Source organism: Hylobates moloch, unplaced genomic scaffold (genome assembly GCF_009828535.3).
Source record: "Hylobates moloch isolate HMO894 unplaced genomic scaffold, HMol_V3 SCAFFOLD_13, whole genome shotgun sequence".
Taxonomy (NCBI): domain Eukaryota; kingdom Metazoa; phylum Chordata; class Mammalia; order Primates; family Hylobatidae; genus Hylobates; species Hylobates moloch.
This window is the reverse complement of record NW_026652288.1, coordinates 78,261,916-78,266,928: the sequence shown is the minus strand read 5'-3', so window position 1 is coordinate 78,266,928 and position 5,013 is coordinate 78,261,916.

Here is a 5,013-nt window from a genome sequence, read left to right as displayed (position 1 = left end):
AATGCCCCCCTTGGTAAAGTTGTAAGCCCCATGATTTCCTCCACTGTATTTTCCCAATAGGTACATGAGCTCTTTTTCCTGAGCTAATCACCACCCCACCCCTGTGTAGTGGACATGAACACAACAATTATCACTTGTACCATTTGCTCTCAACATACAAGAATGCGTTTTTAAAGCTCTCCTAAGAACCTCATATTGTTTCAGACAATGGCAAGAGTTAATCTTGAAAATTACAAAACCAAAATGTGTTGAGTAAATTGAGATCCATTTTCTCTGACAGCATTTGGCCTAGGCGATGATTGCAACAGCTCCATCTGCATTTTGTAAGATGTCTTCTTTATGAGTACACTTGCGACAACGTGATTTAGGAGTGCACTTCTGATATTAATTTCATGATTGCTGCTCCTGCTGTGGAGAAATAGAGGCCCGTGGTCTTCACGGCTTTCAATCAGAGGCACCATGCTCAGGAGGCACATTGTGTTCTGTGAGAAATATTTATTGTGCCAGTATTCTTTCTTGGGACTATAGCTTTCAATCTTTCAAAGTGCATTTTGTTTCAGAACTTTGATTTTTACAAGTGTAAAATTCCTTTCTATTGCCCTTTTTCCCTTTTATTTCTCTGTTTTCCTAGACAGAATTTCTTAAAGTAAACAAAGGTGAAGTGGTAGCATTTTTCATAGAAATGTGGATGTTTCTGATTTTTTTGTGGTTAATAGAGGGTTTGCCCAGAAAAAAAAGAGTATGAAACAGATTAAAACATATATATTCGATGCCAATCCATTCCTCTTTCTGTGATCTCCTTTTTGTTGGTTAAAACATTCATTCAGTATTTATTTGGTGCCTACTATGTGTCAAGCACTGTGCTAGGTGCTTAGTATTGTAGTTATATTATTACAATATAATGATTGTATTTATTTCTATCATATTAGTTTAATAATAATAAACTTCAGCAACATAGATTTCTATCCATAAACTTTCTTTCCTGTGTTCCCGTATAAAAAAAATGTATTAGTTTCCATGGGCTGCCATAACAGAATACCACTAACTCAGTGGCTTAAATAACAGAAATTTATTGTCTTGTTTCTAGAGACAAGAAGTTGACATAAAGGCATTGGCAGGGCCATATTACCTATGAAGGCACTAGGAAAGGATCTATTCCAGGCTTCGCTTATAGCTTCTGATAGTTCTTTGTCTTGTGACAGCAAACCCCAGTCTTTACATGGCTTTTCCCTGTGTGTTTGTGTATGTGTGTGTGTTTATAGACAATTTCCTATTTTTATAAGGACATCAGTCATATTGGATTAGAGCCCACACTAGTATAACCTAATCTTAACTAATTACATCTCCAATGACCCTATTCCAAATAAGGTCACATTCTGTGGTACTCGGGTAGCCCCAGTTGGGACTTCAACATATTAATTCTGGGGGCACACAGTTCAAGCCATAACACCCATTCAGATGTCACCAATTGCAAAGCTATTTTTACTCCATCTACCATGTCTTCTCAACCATATATAATTAAGCAGTCTTTTCCTTAACATGCATGCCATTTCATCTACACCCTTTTTTTACCTATCTGATTTATATAGATGGCTTATGTCATTTTCTAGACTTTATGCTCCTTAATATTAAGACCCATAACTGATAGCTATTGGGTATCACCAGGGTAATGCCCTACATGTTAAGTCACATAAACATATAAAATGAATGAATGATCCAACCAAAAAATAAATATTTACATAGCCATTTCTGGCTAGAAAATGTCTCTCTATACGTGATTTCGTTTTAGGCTTAAAGTAATTATTTGCACTGTGCGTGTAGGAATCATTTCCACTTAGGACCATGGAAACTGACACCCAATGAGGGTAAACTTTAGAGTCACATGGACATGGTGGAGGCTGCACCAAAATCCAGGTCTCCTGACTCTAAATTTAGAATTACTGTTTCATTGTATTTTATTCCCTTCAGAGATACTCTTATTGCTACCTTATACCTCTGCCACCCCAGTTAGTGGTCAGTGCTTGCCCGAAGTACTGTAACTGCCCACAGTTTCCCCATGTGAGGCAACTTATCTGAGAAACTTCTAGTCTTACGCCCTGACATGTCTCCCCTTCTCTCTCTTTATCTCTCTCCCTCTCTCTGTCTCTCTCTGTGTCTCTGTCTCTGTGTGCGCGCGTGTGTTTATATGTATATATCTCTTCCTTTGGGGTTAGGCCATTCAGTGAGACGAAATTTAATTAAAATCCACTTTCCTTCTAGAATAGAGTGTTTAATGTTTTAGGAACAAAACGTCTGATTCGGGGGATTCGGGCACTCAGACAGTCTAAGAGGGTCACATTATGATAGACAGTAGTTACACTGCTTTGAATATCATTTCTGTTGTTATTAAAAACAGATTCAGACAGTGCCGAACAGACCAGGCCCTCTTAGGGAAGATGTCTATAGTTGACATTAACTCTGACTAATCATAAGGAAGAAAGCATTTTTTCAAAATGATAAAACCACACATCTACTAACTCATACAAATGTGTGTGCACACACAATCATTGCATTTAATAACTAACATTGAAATATTGATATAGCATTGCTCTCTGGGATAGATTTAGACATAAGACCTTCTTCGTAACACAATGAAAATGATTGCAGAATCTCAGCTTTAATGTGAAACATCATGATGTAGATAATTTTGCTTTATTCTGTTTTACAATCTAATATTCCAATCTCTCTGTGAACTCCTACCTTATTTTCCCAAGGTTGCAGGAAATTTACCTTCTTCCAACTGTGTAATAATATTAATGTTAATTCATGTGCATAATGTTTTAAAATTTACATAGAGTTTTCACTGTATTTTCTTTTTAACCTTGAAACGATTCTATGGGATAAACAATTCTGCTATCTTCATTTTGATAAATGACTCAATCCGCCCAAGATGATAGGGCCGAAAATGAGAGAAACAAGACTTGAACCTGGTATTCTGACTCCAAATTTTAAGCCCATTTGACTTTATGTCCTAGTATGGGCTTTCTTATTTCTTTACTTTTTGCACGTTTTAGCTCCTGAGCTGGGTTAGAATTTATTGTGGTGTTTAGCAGTCTACCCTGCACAGGTCTTTATACTGTGGAGAAACTTGGGATTTGAACTCCAGCTTTTCTACTTCTTGCTGCATGATCCTAGCATGTCATTTGCGCTGCCTAAGACTCAGTTTCTTCAGCTAAAAATGGTGACAATAATAGTGCCCATATCATAGGATTTCCAGGAAAATTAAAGGAACTAATCTATGTAATGTTCTGAAAGTGCATAGCGTCGTTCTATTGGCATTGCTACATTATACAATTTGCAAGTTGTGTGAAGTTGGATGAGATATTTTTTGTTTTAGTTTCCTCATCTGTCAAAAAAAGAGAGAAAACATTAGGTATCCTGCAGAGATATCACGAGAATTAAATAAAATAACATTTGTGAAAGTGCTTAACACAATGTTTGGCATATACTAGGAGCTCAATAATTTCCCACCTAACTGCTTTTTGTCTTTCTTCAAGGAGGCTATCACTAAATGCTTACTGGATTATCAGTGACTCCTTTCATGCAATGATTTATGACTGTTTTCTGGTGGCTCTAAACATGAATGCGAGTGTTCGATATCTAGATGGCTTTGACAAACTGTTCTAAAGCCCCAGGTAGAATAGCAGGCAGTTTTCTCAGAGAGGCAATGGAAAGGAATTTAGTAAGCTCGTTCAGAGCAATTGCCGAGTAAGTGGCTCCCTTACGAAGGCCCCACTGATGACTGAGAGACCCACGTGTGACTGAAAACAAGGATGCTGGATTTCAAAGTGAAGATATGTTAAAGCAAAGAGGGACAAATGTGATTCGTTGTTGGAAATACTCATCAGAATTTGCATAAATAGATTGACCTTCTGAATACTTTTTTTTTTTTTTTTTTTTTAGACAATCTCACTCTGTTGCCAGGCTGGAGTGCAATGACGCGATCTTGGCTCACTGCAACTTCAGCCTCCTGTGTTCAAGGAATTCTCCTGCCTCAGCCTCCTGAGTAGCTGGGATTACAGGTGTGTGCTACAATGCCCGGCTATTTTTTGTATTTTTGTAGAGACAGGGTTTCACCATGTTGGCCAGGCTGGTCTTGAACTCCTGACCTCAAGTGATTCCACCTGCCTTGGCCTCCCAAAGTGCTGGGATTACAGGCGTGAGTCACTGCGCCCAGCCATGAATACTTTTAAGCACTGATTTCAATATTAAATTCAGCGTATCCTAAGTGTCTGCTGATGAAGTCTTAGTGGGCTTTTTTCCAGTAAGTTAGAACATTTAAATCAATAATGTTCTCAGTTTTACCATCTTTTTCCACATCTATGTTTAAATTTGGCTACTGCTGCTTGCTTCTTTATTATATGTAATTTACTGCAAAATTATATATTTAGTTGTTTTAGGATATCATTATTTCAATAATTCTGTGTTCAAATACTTGAAAAGTTTGAGAAATGCTGTTATGAAAATACAGTTTTGTCTGGGTGCAGTGGCTCATGCCTATAATCCCAGCACTTTGGGAGGCTGAGGCAGGGGGATGGCGTAAGCTCGGTAATTCGAGATTGGCCTGGGCAACATAGGAAGACCCCGTTTCTACACAAAAGTTTTAAAATTAGTCAGGCATAGTGACACATTCCTGTAGTCCCAGGTACTTGGGAGGCTGAGGTGGAAGGGCCTGTAAAGAAGTGAGCTGTGATCACAGCACTGCATGCCAGCCTGGGTGACAAGGCAAAACTCTGTCTCAAAAAAAAAAAAAAAGGGGAAAGAAAGAAAATAATTAAAAAATTACGGTGTTGTTAATTTAACAACGGAAACTGCTTTCTCAAAAGATAGGATTAATTCAAAGCCAACATTTACTGTGACATGTGTCTCTGAGCAATGGTGGGCATAAAGATGTATCTCATTTATCTTTGCTTTTCCAGTGTTCAGAAGCAGCACCTGGGACAGAGTAAAGCCTCAACAGATATTTGCACATTA